The sequence below is a fragment of the Ambystoma mexicanum genome, chromosome 3p (assembly GCF_040938575.1).
Source record: "Ambystoma mexicanum isolate Mex_15411 chromosome 3p, UKY_AmexF1_1, whole genome shotgun sequence".
NCBI classification, from domain to species: Eukaryota; Metazoa; Chordata; class Amphibia; order Caudata; family Ambystomatidae; genus Ambystoma; species Ambystoma mexicanum.
Window position 1 is genome coordinate 191,068,745 of NC_090925.1, and position 19,846 is coordinate 191,088,590.

Here is a 19,846-nt window from a genome sequence, read left to right on the forward strand (position 1 = left end):
TTTTTTCTCCTTTCTGCTACCACATTTTATTTCTTACGGTAATTTCTCACTAATTTCAGCCCATTTAACTCATAGGCTGTCTTTTTTCTTAGTTGGTGCACATACTATTCATAATAATTTTCTTTGGGTTTATACAACATGCTTCCAGTGGGTGTCATGGTGGGCAGCCGTAGTCTGACTATTGGCACCCACTAGCATGTCACGGCTGTGGCCCCGCACGTAGTCCAAGAGGAAGTCCAGTTCCTGCTTGCAGAAAGGCTTCTTCCTCGACGTCCAGGAGGTTGTGGCTGTGTGTGGGGTCCCAGCCTGTGCTGCAGGTGCAACCTTCCTCCTCTTGGACCGCAGACTCTGGCTGGCTAATGCCGCCCTGACCAGTATTGCCAGTGGGTTTGGTGGATTGAGCCAAGGGAGTGGCAGGTGGAGGGACGACCAAAGGCCTGACTTGTGTCAGTGGCATCTGGGTGCCCTCTAATGGACCCTACGCAGCAACATCCGCTGTGGCAGGGTCATTGACCGCAACGGTCCTGGTTGGCAGACTCACAACCGGGGTGTTGTTGGGTGCATCTGCCCCTGCACTTGCAACACCCGGCTGTTCGGGGCAGCAGATGACATAACTGCCCCAGGGACACGTGTCTTGGTCTGAGCAGCCCTGCGTGCCCCTATGGTTTCCCTGCTGGCCTGTTGGAAATCTACCAAGGGCTCCTCCAGTGCCAACGCAGCCTGCGCTGGCAGACCCTGAGCCTGGGTGGCGGTGTCCACAGCTGCACCTGCAGCTACCACTACCCTTGGGCCCGTGGCAGTCGATGGAACGGAATGCCGGGTCACACGGGCGCCAGTGCCAGATGCAGAAGCTGCATCCCCCAGAACCACACGGGGTGGTGGCATGACTGCACCGACACATGGCACAACATTGTGCTCAAGTGGCGCACCCCTGCCTCTTCCCCCTCTGTGGCCGCCCTGGACACCCTGGAGTCCCCCCACTCCCTGGTCACCACGGCCACGTCCCCGACCACGCCCGCCACGAGGAGTACGCCCAGCTGAGGTGCCCCTCACCTTTGGTGTCCTCCCAACCATGGCACAGATGTAGTAGTGCCGGCACAGATGGAGTAGTGCCAATGGGAGGTGTACACCACAATTGACCTGGGCAATTGGGGTGAAGGGGGTGGGAAGCAAGATGTTAACAGCCCCCCTGCACCTGCAAGGCTGTATGTGACCCCGGTGATGTAGTGACGGGTCACGCAACGCTCAGGCACCCCAAAACTGCAGTAAAACCGTGCACGCAACCCTGCAGCCTATGTGCGTGGAATCAACCTCCCGCAGTACGCGGTGGCACCCAGTAACACGAATAACGCGTACGCGTGGGACACGCAGGCTACTATGACCTCGAAAATGGGTGCGATACACAGGGGCACCCGCAGTGGGAAAAATAGCGTGTGCGACTCACCGTCTGACTAGCGATGCAGTAAAACACGCGTAGCCAATACCCCCGCCAAAAGAAGAGATACGTCCTTGATAGCTGTGAAGTTGTGATGGCGCGCGAAACAACAGGAAGCAGCAACACACGTCGGTCTCCACGAAAGGCACGTACAGCAAACTGCTGCCCCTGCTCACCTTTAACCCGTGCTGAGGGAAATACCCGCGCGCATCAAGTCACTTATGCGCATGGGCCCTTTCCTCGGATTACACACATTCCCAGTTTTTCACGTCACAGAGGCGCTTGCGCTTGAAGGGCCTTCGGTCCAATGAAATCGCGTATGCGTGCAGACGCGCTTACGCGCTAAGGGCCTTTCCTCGAATTACACGCTGACGTGCAGAATTTTCACGTGCCAAATCACTCCATATCAAGCTGGCCACGCGTAAGCACACGGAAGACCACGCTCCTGCCCAAAAGGCCGAGTTACTGCCCCCCAGTGCCCCGAGCAGCCTCCCACGAGCCATCTGCTGCTGCCTGCCTGCCTGCCTGCTGCCACCGTGCCCTGCCATTTGGTGCCTGCACATCAGCCATCTGCAGGGGTCCAGTTGCTGTGTCCACCCCTGCTGGAACAGAAGATTCCCGACTGGGATACCATCGCTCCACAGCCCAGCCCCAGGACCCAGTTGCCCACCCACGCCTACCTCGGGGGTCGCCATGTCGGGGCAAACACCATCCGAGACCACTTGCGACCCCCAGCCAGAGGGGCAGAGGGCCACCAGCTTCAGTCAGGAAGTTGGTGTCCTGGTTGAGCATGCCCTGGGGCATTTTGATGCCCTCTTCGGATCATCACGCGCCGACAAAGAAGGACGGGACAGGATCTGGACGGACATCGTGACTGCCAGACTGCCATCAACGCGGAGGGGGTGGCAGTCCGACTATTCCATCATGTCAAGAAGCGCTGGGAGGACTTCAGGTCCAGGACCCTCAACAAGGCCCGGCGCCTCTTGAAGACAGCGGATGCTAAGGGGCGCCAGGGCCACTTGTCGGAAGATCAGATGAGGGTCCTGGAATGCATATCCCCAGCGCTCCGTGTCCAGGTCCTTGAGAGGCAGACCCGTCTGGAGTCGAGCGGTAAGTGGCCAAGCATTTCTGTGTGAGGCAGGGCATGTTGCAGTGTTGGAAATCTACCAAGGGCTCCTCCTCGGGGGTCTGATACTTGCCTGTATGTGTGACATAGGCCATGTACGCGTGTGTGTGTGTGCAGGGACATCATGGTCATGCATGTGAGACCAGTAATGTGTGAAGCACACGGTTGGTGTATGTGTTTAAATGCTACATGGGGAGCCCTACGGGGAATGGACACATGGGAGCATGCCAGTCTCTGTTCCTGGACATGGGTGGGGGTGAGGGATGGGTGCTGATGCCATATACATGTATGGTGTCCATGTCTGTGTGTCTGACCTGCGTGTCTGTGACTTGTGAATGCCATGGATGCATGACACATGTGTGTGTCAATGTTCAGATTCACTGATGCAGCCTAGCTATCCTTGCATCCACTGTGTCTGGGGTGTACGAGTCCAGATGGATGAAAGTACGGTGAAGTGTGTGAATGTGATAGGCATGACCCATGATGCATGTGAGTTCAAAAACAACATTGTATGTTTCAAGAGTCCCTTGGACATGTTTGCTTATGTCCATAGCATGCGCCATGCCTGTTACTGCATGTGTTTTGCCTGCACTGACCCATGTGTTGTGGAGGGACATGAAGGAAGTGATCTTTGACAGTGCCGCTCATCTGCTATTGCTTCCTGTCTAGGGGACCATTGTACAGTACCCTGATCCTTGTGTTCTATTTCTCCCACGGCTGCAGCGGAAGGGGTGGGTGAGCCCCCACAGGGGCTTGCAACGGCGGAAGACGGTGTGGAGCCATCCAGGTTGGTGGTTTCCACAGAGGAGGAGGAAGCCGCTACTGAGCCGCACATGGGGCCTGGTGGGGGCATCCCTGCTGGTGCAAGTGGTGCAGTCCAGGGGCAGGGGCAGGAGGCAGCACAGGTCGCCGTGGAGGTGCCTGTGCATGTCACTGTCCCTGACACTGTGACTGCACCACCATGCACCAGCAGGGATGCCCCATCCCAGGCCCGTCCGCAGGTAGGGGGGATGTCCATGTCATCTGACTCCCCTCCACCTGCGGACGAGGGGACCCCTGGCCGTATGGAGAAGGTCCTGATTGGTGTCGCGTTGCGCACGGGTGTCATTCGTGATGAGGTGCGTGCTTCCCGAGGGGAGCACGCACGTCATCACGAAGAGCACCGTGCCAACGTGGCCCAGTTGGGAGCGGTCGTGGTCGGGGGTCTCGTACATGTGTCGGGCACTCTGGCGACCCTCTCCTCCTCTGTGGAGGCTATGCGCCAGTCGTTCTCCATGCCATCTTCCGGCCCAGATGCCACCAGGGCCCCATGTGGACCTGCCCCGACCAATGCAGCCAACTCGGTGGGGATCCCATCCCTGCCACAGTCGGGAGTCGGAGGTCCAGCAGGGGTGGACACACCAGCAACTGGACCCCAGCAGATGGAGGATGTGACGGCATCATCGGGCAGGGCACGTGCACAACGGCGTCGGTGGATTCCATCAGCCTGGATGCCGTCGTGCTGGCACAGGCAGTTACGTGGGAGGCAGCGGCAGGCTTGACGTGGGAGGTATCATGGCTCGGGCCATCAACATCAGGGGTGCAGGCATCGGCCTGAGGGCAAGAGAACCCTGGAATAGGAGTGGCTTCCGTGTGGGAGCGGTTGGGCCAGCAGATAGGTGCGGAGCGGCAGCGGGCAGAGGAGGAACGGCTCACAATGGTCAGGGTGGAGAACTCCATGCGGAGGGCGCTGAGGTGGGCTGAGTGCCTCGAGGGTATTCGCAGGGAGTTGGAGCTGGACACTGTATTATCCCTGCGAGACCTCAGGGCCAGGGAACATGCCCGCCTCCAAGCCATTGAACAGGAGTTCGATGATGCCCTTGCCCATGACAACATCCAGTGAGCCGTTGGACTAGCCCGCTGCCCTTGTAAATAGTTATGTAGTTAGTGTTAGGTTTCCTTTGCTTTTTTATTGATTTTGGACCTTTTGGACAATGGACCACATTTTTGTATATAGTTTTTTTATTAGGTAGTATTTTTAGATAGGTTTCATTTCTTCAGTTGGGATCATGGACCCTGGATTGTTTATCTGTATATAGTTGACTGTTGGATTATGTTTTTTTTTTTGGATTTACCCATGGAGCAATGGGGTTTTCGGTTTTGTTTTTCCCTTGGATGTACTTTTTTGAACTGTGACTTTGGACACCTTTCCTTTGGATTATGATTTGTGGTTTTTCATTATTTTACGGACATGCTGCTTTTTGTTTTTAATTCCCATTGTCGTTTGTTTATTTTTAATCCCATTTATGTTGCTTTTAATACATTTTTTTCATCAAACTTCAATGTGTAGTATCATCTCATTGGTTTCATGCATATCATGATATGGGTTTTGACATTCACTTACACCCATTGTGTGTATGTGAGGGACATTTGTTCATTTACATACTTGACATTGGGGTTGTATCATGTAATTGGCATTTCTGAGTGGGTGGATGCAATACTTGGGTAGGTGTTTGGCATGTGGAGGCTGCCCATAAGGGCCAGGGATCTAGATTGTGATGACGTGTTAGCTGGGGGACATGTGTCAGGGCCTGCTGGCAGGTGCCCTACAATGCTGGGGGGTGGGGGTGCAGGGGGACATGAGTGGGACATGAATGGGGGCCTGCTGGCAGGTGCCCCACAATGCTAGGGGGTGGGGGTGCAGGGGGACATGAGTGGGACATGAGTGGGGGCCTGCTGGCAGGTGCCTTGCAATGCTGGGGGGTGGGGGTGCAGGGGGAGATGAGTGGGACATGAGTGGGGGCCTGCTGGCAGGTGCCTCGCAATGCAGGGGGGTGGGGGTGCAAGGGGACATGAGTTGGTGATCAGTAGTGCAAGGAGACATGTGCCTTTGCTGGGGGACATGGCCATGTTGGGTGGGATGCCTGCGGGACATGACCAGGGATGCAGGGTAGTCCCCTATGGTGTGGGCTGCCTGCAGGGGCCGTGGAGGGTGTACAGGGAACACCTGGGAGGACCCACACTGCCAAATCACGTGTGGGACTCCCCGGCACCCCCGAAATACACGTGCCCTGCTGAAATCACATGTGAAACTTCCCGCGCACCCCAGTAATACACGTACCCCGCTCGCACAGGGCCAATCGCGTGTGGAACTTCCCGCGCACCCCAGTAATACACGTACCCAGCTGAAATTGCGTGTGAAACTTCCCGCGCACCGCAGTAATACGCGTACCCCGCTCGCACAGGGCCAATCGCGTGTGGAACTTCCCGCGCACCCCAGTAATACACGTACCCAGCTGAAATTGCGTGTGAAACTTCCCGCGCACCCCAGTAATACACGTACCCCGCTCGCAGAGGGCCAATCGCGTGTGAAACTTCCCGCGCACCCCAGTAATACACGTACCCAGCTGAAATCGCGTGTGAAACTTCCCGCGCACCCCAGTAATACACGTACCCTGCTGAAATCGCGTGTGAAACTTTCCGCGCACCCCGGTAATACACGAACCCCGCTCGCACAGGGCCAATCGCGTGTGAAACTTCCCGCGCACCCCAGTAATACACGTACCCTGCTGAAATTGCGTGTGGAACTTCCCACGCACCCCAGTAATACACGTACCCTATTGAAATCGCGTGTGAAACTTCCCGCGCACCCCAGTAATACACGTACCCCGCTTGCACAGGGCCAATCGCGTGTAAAACTTCCCGCGCACCCCAGTAATACACGTACCCAGCTGAAATCGCATGTGAAACTTCCCGCGCACCCCAGTAATACACGTACCCTGCTGAAATTGCGTGTGAAACTTCCCGCACACCCCAATAATACACGTACCCCGCTCGCACAGGGCCAATCGCGTGTGAAACTTCCCGCGCCCCCCAGTAATACACTTACCCAGCTGAAATCGCATGTGAAACTTCCCGTGCACCCCAGTAATACACGTACCCTGCTGAAATCGCGTGTGGAACTTCCCGCGCACCCCAGTAATACACGTACCCTGCTGAAATCGCGTGTGAAACTTCCCGCGCACCCCAGTAATACACGTATCCCGCTCGCACAGGGCCAATCGCGTGTGAAACTTCCCACGATCCCCAGTGATACACGTTCCCCGCTTGCCGTGCTGGTACAGGGTTAGCGCAGCCCTTTGCGATGGATTGGGGATTTTGATTGCTTTTCCCTGCGCATGGGGCATTCTTGGGGGCGTAACTGGCGGTGCTGCAGGGTCGCTGCGCCACTGTGCGCCACGGCTGGTTTTGGTGGCTGGAATCCATGAATACGCTGTGTGCGGAAATGTATTTTAGCGCACGCGGCTGGCGCAGGGATTCGTACGCGCACACCGTGCGCCAGCCGTGTGCGCCACTTGTGCGCTGAATTCTATGAATTACCCCCTCAATTTCGTCTCTGAACACCCCTTCCATCACTTTGTCTATCTCGTTGGATCTTGTCGCTGCATTCTCCACTGATAGCACAGATTAATTTGCACTGGCATCAAGCTTCACTTTGAGTTTGCTTTGATGGATCCAACTCAATAGGGGTGTCCTTCCTGCTTTCGTGAATCATATCTTCCCGTTTGCTTTCCTGTCCTTGAACTTCAGTGTGCCCCAGAACCAACCAATAATATAAATTTTTACTCCTCCATAAGCGCTGGGGTTTATCTCAGGTTCATGCAAATATTCATGTTTGCTTCTGTTCCATAAATTCTGTGGTACGAGAGTGTATTTAGCACCAGAATCTATCATCATGCGCATGTCAATTCCCTGTAACTGTAGCCTTGGTGCTTTCCCTTTCTTCTTCATTCTCGTCATCTGATATTACGAACACACATTCTTCTCCTTTCTCTTCACTGTAATTGTTATCTCCTATCGAATTCGTTGATGTGTTCTGAACCCTACAGCATTTGGCATAATGTCCTCTTCCTTTGCATTTGCCACAAATTATCTTTACAGCAGGGCAATCCGGGTCATCCGCCCAATGATCAACGCTATCGCATCTGAAACACCTGCCCGTGTTTTTCCTTCTCGGGCTGTTTCTTTGTCTGCGTGGACTTCTCCTCCTCGAGTTTGTAGTTTGTTCCCTGAGAGGCGTCTTATTTCTCCTATCTTCGTTCCACAATGGTTTGCATATTCTTCTGGCTGTGCCCCGCTTACTCACTGCATCGCTCACTTGAGCTACTGATTCATTGTTATTATGTGCACTCATTGTCGTGACACTGGGTTTGGGCGCTTTGTGCTTAATTTCAACTGCCTGGACCCTGTTCTCTAGCTCTCTAACGCACTTCTCCGTATGCTCAACATCCTTGGCAACACGTAAGACAGTATCTTAGGGTGGATCATCTTCTGACCATAGTCTCTCCCTTACTTTACTACTCCTGCACTCCAACATGAACTGGCCTCTCAGTCTATCCTCCAATTGCTCACTGAAGTTGCATGTTCTTGCTAACTTCCTTAATTCAGTTATGTATTGTTCAACGCTCTCTCCCTCTTGTACCCGCTTTCCAAATTTGTATCGCTCTAAAATGGTGCTTAGCTTCTTCTCATAGTGTTTACTTATTTTCTTGACGGTGCGTTCGTATTCATTTAGGTCAACGTCTTCATTGGCAGGGAGGTCCAGTAAGTCCTCGAACCTTTCCTGCCCAGCTGGGCCTAGACAATGTAACAGTTACGATTTTCTTTTTCTATACTACAATTCTGGCCACAGAAAACACCTGCATAGTGCTCAAAAGATTTAATCCACCTCCTCCACGGTGTCGCTGATTCACCAACTTCTGGTAAGAAGAACATGGGTGGGGGCACACTGTTGAAGGGCATGTTTCTCTCAGATGATTTTAGATCTCCTAATAGTAATTATGGTGTATTGTGATAACACCCCCAGTGGAGAATAATAATGATAGAAGGCTTGCTGAGGTGTGTTGACCAGGATAGAAACCTGCAGCGTATGGGTTGAGTATTAATTGCAGGAGTGTGCAATTGAAATAGTCCCTGCGGCGCTGTAATTCTCTCGGCAGGATCGCTTTGTTCATATGATTGAAAAAAACAGTGGCGCGAAAACTTGGGCAGAAATACCTGATGAAGATCGTTGTGTGTTGGAGTAAGCTCAGGAGTTGAGCCGGCTTAATGTGGGCGGTGGGACTTAGGGTGAATCCGCGTTGCCACTTGTAGTGGGTGAGGTGAATGTAACCACACGGAGCAGTGTGTATTTGGGAAGGGATTTATTAATACCATAACTAATCATAAAAGGAGCAAGCAGGAAGCGATGTGAGCCGCACCGATCACCAGCCCATAACCGCTCGTTGATCTTCAAACACCTGGCAAAGTTCCATGGCGCTCGCACACACGACACAGGCATCTCACGAGCTCAGATCATCGCGTGCTGATGCCTAACGGAGAGCTGGATACAATACTGCAATTAACTTGGAATCATTATACTTTTGCTGCAATGAGATGATTATATGCATCTTCCAACTGCCACAGTCATGTTTTACTGCAGATTCGGCAACGTTATCCTGGTTACCTTGATCCCAAAGTAATGTGCCACGCAGTTTTGGAATCATAATCAAGTCTCATGTAAGGCAGCACTGTACATTATTTAGAAACGCGCAAGCGTATAGTTTATAGCTTATGAGATTAGCTATACCATTTCTTTTTGTATGTTTCATATTTAGAACTCGGTTCCAGGTCCTGGTTCCAGATCCTGGCAGTATTCAAATCTGATTACCTGCACTTAATCTTCGTTACACACGCAGCCTTAGTTTGTCTGAGTTAAGAAGTTGCTTCGCGACACCTATGAGCCTATTACTTATACATTTCTCGTACCTATTCCAAAAGATGACAGAAAGCCTTGTACCATAAGACTGTGCCATCTGCGGGAACCCCATCCGCCTCAAACATCACCTGCACAACACATTAGTGCAGATAGCACGTAAATGAGCTAGGCTCCTCCACTTTTAGCCGCATTTAGATACAGTGACCATTATTAAGTAGCACTGTTACCTGATTCCATATATTTTCTAGAACCAAAGAAAAGAAGCCACAGCTATACTCAGGAAATAGACCAAGTGGATCTTTGAATCTCACATACAGACACAATTTTCTAGATTTACCATACAAGGTGACAACTATGTGTAGTGCCTATATTTAATTATTTACTTACACATATGATTTTGTTGTCCATATGAAAATAATATAACATTGCATATTTCGACTGGCTATATTACCAGCTTATATGGTGTGCAGGGGACAGGAGTGTCCACCAACATAGGACACTTTATTCTTTTTGTGATTACATTGGCGACTTTTTGTGCCAGAGCTGCATTTATTCAAAAATACCCATCAACTGTCACTATCTTTTGACTAATAGGGTGTGCGTTGCCTTCTTCTGTTCTTTACACATTTTGTAAAAGGGAATGCAAATCGCAAGTTGAAGTTTACCATCAAGAAGCCATTGCGTGGGCCTAAAATTGATTTTGAAGTGTACCTTAACCCTTGTTATATCCTTAAAGTTGTTGAACTCGGAATTAGAACAAGCGGTGCCCAAGCCAGTAGGCAGAACCTTCCAAAGAGGAAACCAGCCAAAATAAGAACTGAAGCTCATTGTCTTGAAGTTGTTGAAGCTGATACCAATGCAGGGTCCTCTGATACAAGGGTGACAAAGTCATATGAAACTGGGAGAGTGGCATTACAGCTTTGGGTAAACCCTGGATACACAGAGATACATATGAAGCTGGGGAAGGGAGCTGGGTGCTTGTAATAAGAAATAATCACGCGTCAGTAAAGCTGGCACTGTGGCAGTCAGAAGCTGAAGCAGATTTTGTGGTAGCTTCCAGACTTAGAGGAAAGGCAAAGAGGCTGTCCTTTCTGGTAGAAGTGGAAAGAAGAGTGCCTTGCCGACCTATAGAGGTTGAATAGTTTTATTTAAGTTGTCCAATATCCTCAGGTCTGGGTGGCGTTATGGCTCAATACCGGCGCTGGTCATTGTGGCGCTGTGGTAGGTCTTGTTATGCTGTATTCTTTGGCAGTCCTAAAATGGCCACCGAAGGAACCCATTCTAGTGAAGCTGAATGGACAAGCTCTCCCGCCTCTGTGCTTCCGCGTTTGTGCGGTTACGTGACAGTATTTAGAAGCCAGAACTCTGCATCTCCTCGCGTCGCTACTCCTCAGAAAGACGCTACGTAAGTTTGCTCCTAGGACCTTGCTTCCCATTTCTCATGCTTTTCTGAACTAAGCTTCTGTGTCTCATTAGGCCTTATTCCTCTGCGATCCACCCGTGCTGCCGTCCTCGGTACGGAGCCGGCACAGCACTGCTAGACACCTCCCTCAGTGTTCCACGGGATCACAGAACTGAGCCGTATGCTTGTTACTCTCTCCCTCTACCACTTACAGGTAGGACATCTCACCGCAAACGCAGCATTACCATTTCTCTCGCCGCAGTGGATCTTATAATCATTGATCTCGGGAGTTATTCATCCCGAACTTTGTCCATTTCAGATCCTACAGCATATGGTCCCAATACGTCTTCTGCTGTATTCTCTGGACAACGACATTCGGCTACACGTAGGTTTTCCAAGAAACTTACAATTTCTGCTCCCTGGCGATTTTACTATCATACTGACTTCTCCACTCTTACCTTTTTGTCGGTACAGAACGCTGCAAGAAATCCAAGACCCATCATCTGAACCAATAGCTCTTCTTGATTTATGTGAGAATTGCTTCTTTCTTAAGTTTGATAGGGCTCTGCTTTCTCTCTACTTACCACTCTGCTTGTTTTCTCTCAGCTCTTCAGTAAGGGAATCTTCAGTACAATACTTGTTTCGAGACCAGCCCAGAAGGTTCCGAAGAGGAAAGAGTCACAAAGGGACATCGCACTCTATTCCTGAATCAAGGTTTTCCTCCACAGAGGGTTTCCCTGGGAGTTGTGCCTTCCTCCGTCCTGATATTCATCAGGCAGAGGGCTGCAGGACTTTCAGGGGAATTCTTCATTGCCATTAAGATCCTGCCAGCTGTCCAGGTTAGTGGTTTTCTGTTTTTATACACCATGGCATGACAGATAGCAACGCCCGGACAACAGAAACTATGGAACAGCAGATGCAGCAGCTTATGGCAGCCATGCAGTCCTTATCCCATGAGGTTCAGAACCTCAAGCAGGAGAACGCTCATTTTAGGCAACAAGTCGCCCAAGTTAACCCAGAACTTCCACCCTCATCCTTGCCCACTGGCAAGTACGACGGTAGTCCCCATAAACTCAAGGAATTCTTAGACAGTTGCACAGTACAATTTACCTTCAAACCACACTATTTCCCTTCTGATAAGGACAAAGTTGGGTTTTTGGTTTCTCATCTAGCTGGGGCCGCTCTGGCTTGGGCAACACCCTTAGTAACCACTGGTAACTCCATCTTAGACTCTTAGCCCGCCTTTGTAAACAGCTTAAAATCTATTTTTAGTCGACAGAAGATATCAATCGCCTCTCAGGAAAGGCTTCTTGACCTTAGACAAGGCACACAAGACCTTATGTCGTATGTGACATAATTCAAACAGCTTTCTGCTGAAACAGCGTGGCCTGATGACGCCTTGTTAACTTTGTTTCGTAGAGGCCAGACCGAAGAACTTAAGGATGAGGTATCCTCAGTTCCTCGACCTGCTAATTTGGTGGACATGATTACCGTTACCATGCAGATGGATTACCATCTGCAAGAACGCCTCTCTGATCGCAAAAAAGGTCGGGCCATCCGGCCTAGAACTGAAGGACACTACCCTCCCCCTCGTTTGATGCCAACAGAGGAACCAATGCAACTGGGAACTGCAACAGGTCAGTTGACGGCCAAAAAGAGAGACCGTAGGCATACACAGGGTCTGTGTATGTATTGCGGGTCATCCAGTCATCTGCTTCGGGACTGCCCCGTAGAACCACCCAGGTTTACCGAACCCAGGAAATGCCAAAGCCCAGCCATAAGGGGAACTGCGGCTCGGGTGTGTCAAGACAGTTCCTCCAAGATTTCGGACAAGGTACAGAGCGCAAATCTCAAGGAAAACCCGATGGTAGTTATTTCACTCAGTCTACTCTTCCAGAGTCAAAAAATCCACAACATTCCTGCACTGGTTGACTGTGGAGATGCTGGCAATTTTATTGATAACCAGTGGGCGGAGAAAAAGGGGATCCAACGTATTCCGAAAACAGTCATCATCCCTATCCAAGGAGTTGATGGTAGTCCTTTAAGCTCCGGGCTCATACGGGAACAAACCTCACCATTTCCTGTCGCATATCGACTCATGAGGAGACTATATGTTTTGATCTAATTAAAGCAGCTAATTTTCCCATAATTATTGGACACCTGTGGCTACGTCTCCACAATCCTTATATTAACTGGACAGTGGGTACTGTCTTTCTCGGGTCTGAGTATTGTGTCTCTCATTGCCTCTCACACAATTCCGTAGGAATCCATGTATCTCATACTAGTCATCTCTCTGAATCTACCACCATTGTCAATCATGTAGGTGGTATCCCGGAATGTTACTCTCAGTTTGCTTCTGTGTTTTCCTCACCCCACTTTTCTGATCTCCCTCCTCACCGATGGGATGACTGTCACATTGACTTCCTTTACGACCAGCCCATCCCATTCGGACGAATGTATATGCTCTCCCAAAAAGAAAAATCTGTATTGAAGGAGTACTTGCAAACTAATCTACGGAATGGACTCATCTCAGAGTCAACATCTCCTGCTGGAGCCTCATTATTCTTTATTCCGAAGAAAGACACAGTGAATAACGTCCATGCATTGATTATCGGGGACTCAATAAAATCACAGTGGCAGACAAATGCCCAATGCCATTAATACCTGATATCCTCGAGGCAGTACGAGGGCAAATATCTATTCCAAACTTGATCTCAGAGGAGCTTACCATCTTATTAGAATTGCCCAGGGAGATCACTGGAAGACAGCCTTTCCAACACCCTTTGGGCATTATGACTACCACGTTATGCCCTTTGGTCTGTTCAACGCACCCGCAGTCTTTCAGCGCTTCATGGACCATTTGTTTGCAGATGTATTGTTACATTTCATAGTCATATATCTAGATGACATCCTCGTTTTCTCCACAAATTAATCTGATCACATCCGTCATGTTACTCTGGTCCAGGATCGACTACAGGCTAATCAACTATACTGTAAGGCCGAGAAATGTGAGTTCCATCACCCTCACGTTACTTACCTAGGATATGTCTTGTCGGCTCTAGGAGTGTCCATGGACCCTCGGAAGGTGTCTGCGGAGGTAGAATGGCCACCTCCCTCCAACATAAAAGAGATTCAACGGTTTGTGGGATTCACAAATTTCTATCAGAAGTTCATTCCGTGTTTCTCTGAGACTATCCTTCCCTTGACCCCACTTCTTAAGAAGGGAGTACCGTTTGTATGGAATTCCCTGGCCCAATCCTCTTTTGAGAAATTGAAGGAGCTATTCACTTCAGCCCCCATCCTAGTCACTTCTGACCAAAATAGGCGATTCATCCTCGAAACAGACGCCTCTCATTATGCTCTCGGCGCTGTTTTACTTCAGGAGAATCCCGAAGGCATTGAATCTCCAGTAGCTTAACTGTCCAAGACCTTTAATCCATCGGAATTGAATTACTCTGTATTGGAGAAGGAACTTTTAGCAATCAAAAGAAGTTTTGAGGAATGGAGACACCTTTTACTAGGATCCTCTCACACCATCTAGGTCAGAACAGATCACCAGAATCTAAAGGTTCTCCAGTATGCACAAACAACTAATAGCCATCAGGCCCGGTGGGCTCATTACTTTTCACCATACAACATCATGTTCACCTTTCTACCAGGGCAGCAGAATCTTAGAGCAGATGCTCTGTCTCGCAAAGATCACCCCACCGTCAAATTCCGGACTGAGGAAATATTTCCCAACGTGACTTTCATCTCTGTCATTTCCGATTTTGTACAACAGATCAGACAGTGCATAAAGGATTGCCTGAGCAACTGCTTGGGAATATCTCAAGCCCATAATCTCCTTCAGGACAGTGGGCTGTTCTTCCACGATCAACAGGTCTTTGTCTGGGATTGCTAACTCGAATGCCTATTCCGGACAAACCGTGGCAGGTAATATCCACAGATTTTATTGTCGACCTGCCTCCTTTCAGACCATCAAACTGCTATTATGGTTACTATTGATTACTTTTCAAAAATGGCACACTTTACCCCTGGAATCCCATCTGCAGATCGAATGTCACGCATTTTTATTTCCGAGATCTTTACTCGTCATGGGCTGCCAGACACGATCATATCGGACAGGGACTCCCAATACATCTCTAAATTCTGGCAGTAACTGTTATCGCTCCTTAATATCCGGCGTGCTTTAAACTTTGGGTTTCACCCCCAAACCAATGGCCAGACTGAATGCCTGAATCAGATACTGAAGGGCAACTTACGTTGCTTTGTGTCTGCAGCCCAGGATGATTTGGTGGAACTGTTACCTCTCGCTGAGTATGCCTATAATAATGCTCCTCATTCTGCTTTAAAGACCAGTACTTTCTTTTGTACCTATGGGTTTCATCCCTCTTTTCTACCTGCCGCGATCCCCTCCTCCACATGTTTTCCAGGGGTGGTCGGTTTGATCTCTGATATCCACAAGGGGCATCAGTCGGGCCGTCTGGCCTTGCAAGAGGCTCAAGACCGCGCCAAGCACTATGCGGATCTGAGACAAAGACCGGCTCCAGCCATTGCCGTGGGGGATTTGTTCTGGTTGGCTTCACGTTTTCTTCCTTGCCATCTCGTGCCTTCCAAGCTGTCCCCGCGTTTCTTTGGGCCCTTTAGCATTGTGCAACTGGTTGGTGAAGCAGCTGTTTGTCTTCAGCTCCCTCCTTCATGGTCCAGGATTCACCCCGTGATTCACTTGTCACAGATCAAGCTGAATGTCCCGGATCGTTTCCAAAGAACCACTTCTGTCCATCCTCCCCCTGTAGCCATTCCTTTGGGGGTCTAGTACAAAGTGGCTGGCATTTGTGACTCTCGTTATTGTAGAGGCCAGTTGCAGTTCTTGGTGGACTGGAAAGGGTATACGCCGGCTGATAGATCTTGGGAGCCGGCATCTGAAATTCACACACCCAGACTGGTTCATTGCTCCTATCGGCTTCACCCCTGTAAACCGGGGTGCCCGGCTCTGAGAGAGGGGCAAGCTGTTATCTCTCACTACCGGCGCTGGTCATCGTGGCGCTGTGGTAGGTCTTGTTATGCTGTCTTCTTTGCCAGTCCTAAAATGGCCACCGAAGGATCCATTCTAGTGAAGCTGAACAGACAAGCTCTGCCGCCTCTGTGCTTCTGCGTTTGTGCGGTCACGTGCCAGTATTTAAAAGCCAGAACTTTGCATCTCCTTGCGTCGCTACTCCTCAGAAAGACGCTACATAAGTTTGCTCGTAGGACCTTACTTCCCATTTCTCATGCTTTTCTGAACTAACCTTCTGTTTCTCATTAGATCTTATTCCTCCACGATCCACCCGCGCTGCTGTCCTTGGTACGGAGCTGGCGCAGCACTGCTAGACACCTCCCTTCGCGTTCCGTGGGATTACAGAGCCGAGCCGTATGCTCGTTAGCCTCTCCCTCTACCCCTTACAGGAAAGACTTCTCACCGCGAACGCAGCATTACCATTTCTCATTTCTCTCACCTGAGTGGATCTTATAATCATTGATCTCGGGAGTTATTCATCCCAAACTTTGTCCATTTCAGATCCTGCGGCATATGGTCCCAATACGTCTTCTGTTGTATTCTCTGGACAATGACATTCGGCTACACGTAGGTTTTCCAAGAAACTTAAAATTTTTGCTCCCTATCGATTTTACTATCATACTGACTTCTCCCCTCTTACCTTTTTTTCGGTACAGAACGCTGCAAGAAATCCAAGACCCATCATCTGAACCAATAGCTCTATTTAATTTATGTGAGAATTGCTTCTTTCTAAAGTTTGATAAGGCTCTGCTTTCTCTCTACTTACCACTCTGCGTGTTTTCTCTCAGCTCTTCAGTAAGGGAATCTTCAGTACAATACTTATTTCGAGACCAGCCCAGAGGGTTCCAAAGAGGAAGGAGTCACAAAGGGGCATCGCACTCTATTCCTGAATCAGGGTTTTCTTCCCCAGAGGGTTTCCCTGGGAGTTGTGCCTTCCTCTGTCCTGATACTCAGCAGGCGGAGGGCTGCAGGACTTTCAGGGGGATTCTTCATTGCCACTAAATCCTGCCAGCTGTCCAGGTTAGTGGTTTTCTGTTTTTATACACTGTGGCATGACATGTTGACACTTTTTAAGAGTGTATATGAAACACACAAAATCCCTTCCACGTGGCACCAGTCCATAATCATACCTATTCACAAACAAGTGGAAACCAATGATCCTAACAACTTTAGGCCAATTGCCTTGCTGGACTCAACTTGCAAGATTTTCATCACACGTTTACTTAGCGACCTTAAACACCAGCTAGAGCCGTTAGACATTCCCTTGCATTATCAGGTGGGCTTCCGTTCTGGTATGGGGGTCACCCTGAATTCACCAGTACCTTTGCACGTGCTGGCAGCAGTAAAAAAAGGGGTGATGGATCTGGTTTACATTGCATAAGTAGATATGTCAAACACATTTGACACTGTAAGCTGGAATGCACTCTGGAGGAAACTCCTTGGGTGGAACATCCCTTTGAAGATGGTCCAACGTTTGGCACTGCTAAACAGCGATACAGTGCTCAGGGTAAGGCTGACTAGGGGGGATCGCTTCTGGACCAGTTACTACATGTGTGGTTCTCAGGCAGGGTTGGGTTGTCGCCTCCATCATCTTCAATTTGTACATGGCGGATCTGAACGCAGTGTAGGAGTCCGGCGTCATGTTCCCTGTGAAAATTGGCAAAATGGTACTAAACTGGCTGGCATTTGCTGATGACATCATCCTGTTCGACAAAACATCAATAGGCCTTCACAGGAAGTTGACTCTCTTCCATCAAAACACCGTTATTAATATGAAATTAAATGGGAAAAAATCTAAAATCATCATTTTCTCACCAAAACAGCGTCCCAAGGGCTTCACCTGGAAGGTGGGCGATCAGCTCTTGGAGTGAGTACAGTCCATGATGTATCTGGGCTTTAGCCTGACCAACAGTTACTCCAGGGAAGCCTGGAAAACATTCTTGAAGGGAGGGTTCACTCCACTGCTCGCACAAATGAAAAGAGTGTATTCTCAATTGTGCTGCTACTCCCTTCTTCCTATGGTGAGGTTCTACCTGCAGAAGGAGGTGAGCCGACCATTCTGTATGGGTTGGCTATCGTGCCTTTTGACATGCAACCATGTTTCAATACATTGCAGGGCGAGTTATGGAAGAAAACTCTGGATCGGATCTGATTAATTCCTTGTCGAACGTGGTATTAAGGCACGAGTTGGAACTGGTGTCTCTATCGGGAAGGGCTGTGTGGAAGGAATTGTCAGAGTACACAACATTTTTGAACCCTCCAAGACTTCGGGGAGAAGTACGCCCTGAAGTCAGCAAGTTCGATCAACAGTTTCAGGGAAACAATGCATACAATCTTGCATTTAATAGGTTAATCGATCGAGGAATTGAAGGTCACTCCAAACTTGGCAAAGAAAAACTATTTCTGACAGATTGGTGTGAAACTTGTGACTTGCTCACCATGTACTGCCTTTATGAAGAGTACACCAAATTTAGAAGAAAGAGAGGGTAAAGCCTGCAATATGTGCATTTATTTCCTTGCCCAAAAGTTTGTAGGGTGTACATGCGTTTCCGTCTGAATCAATTTCTAACTCTTGAGCGGAGGAGCAAATGGGACAAATCTATTACCAACACCAATTGTAGGCTATGGCAGGACCATCCAGTAAAGGAAACACTAAAACATCTTGCTCTGATTTGAACAGCCTTGGAGGAGGCAAGGTCGCACTATTAAGGCTCGACCAAGCTTTCGGAGATGCTCTGGGTTTGTCATATTTACATTTACATTTATTTATTTATACCACGTCAATGGACCCATAGGCATAATGGCGCATACAGACAAATAACACCAAGTATCTTATCGGTGAGCATGGATAGGAGGCAGGGCCTTCTCTGTAGCTGCTGCCATCATATGGAATGAGCTTCCCTTCTCCATCAAGAAATTAACTAATCACTTTGTTTTTAGGAAGGTGATAAAGACATTTCTCTTCTGAAAAAACTTTGCTCTTTTGGCTTGTTCTCTCTATGGAACTCTCTCCTCTCAGCGCCAAGATACCCTCGGGCGAACGTTTGCACTCTACAAAATTCCTTAACATAACAGTATAAAACATGAAACATAAATGGGCCAGGTGGATATAATCCATGAGAGGCAACACAAACGCCATAACATAACTGGCATGACTGATAAATAAAAACAGCTCAGTTCCAAATAATATTTAACTTAGAACTCAGTGACAAATGCTTCCGGGTGGTAATTCTGTCCAGAAACAAAGGTAGGCTACTAGAGCCACAGCCCACCACAACAGAGTCGGTGTTCTCTGCGCTGCAACAGACTTTAATCTGAGTTCTAGGGAGGACCCTCAGGTCTTGTGATCTAACACAGTTGGGAGCAACTTTTAAATTGAGCCAGGCTAAAATGTTATTCTTTAGAGCCTCCCTTGATTCGAACTGACCTGGTTTCTCAACATTGGTGATAATGACATTTCTGAACTCCAGGACAAAGTTCCTTAGGTTGGGGTCTGTAATTTTCGCTATTGTAGATTTTTTATGTCGAGGGTCCTTATGGTGGAAGGAAGCCGAGAGGGCAACGGACTTCATACGAGATAAAGTACCCTACAGTGGAGCTTCAACCACAGGGCGAGGAGTCGGGACAGCTATATTTGCATGCAGAGCCGCACCCTTATAAACAGACTCAATAGAATCCGTTTGACATTCCTGGTGAAACCCAAACTGTTCGGAGGAAGTTTGCGAAGAGTTTTCCATACTTTTTGCCTCTAGTTTTAGTGGCTTCTACAAACTTAACAAAGGTTACAGATGCATTTTTGAACCAACTGAAGCCATCCAGGACAGGAATTCCTCAATGGTTAAACAAGCAGAAAGGTCCTGCAGCAACTGGTCCTTATAGGACAACCAGTTGTCGTGTACCTTGGGAGTGCACAGCCCCCCATTGAATTTTTCTAGTGTTTTATCTCTTGGCTTCCCCTCCTTGGTTGTTAATCGAGTTGACATAATCTGGACGTGCATCAAGTCATGGCTTTCTGGTTTATCGAGGACCTTATTTACTAAAGGCACCTCTTTTATCACACTACAGTCATGAAGAGACTCAGTTTTAAAAAG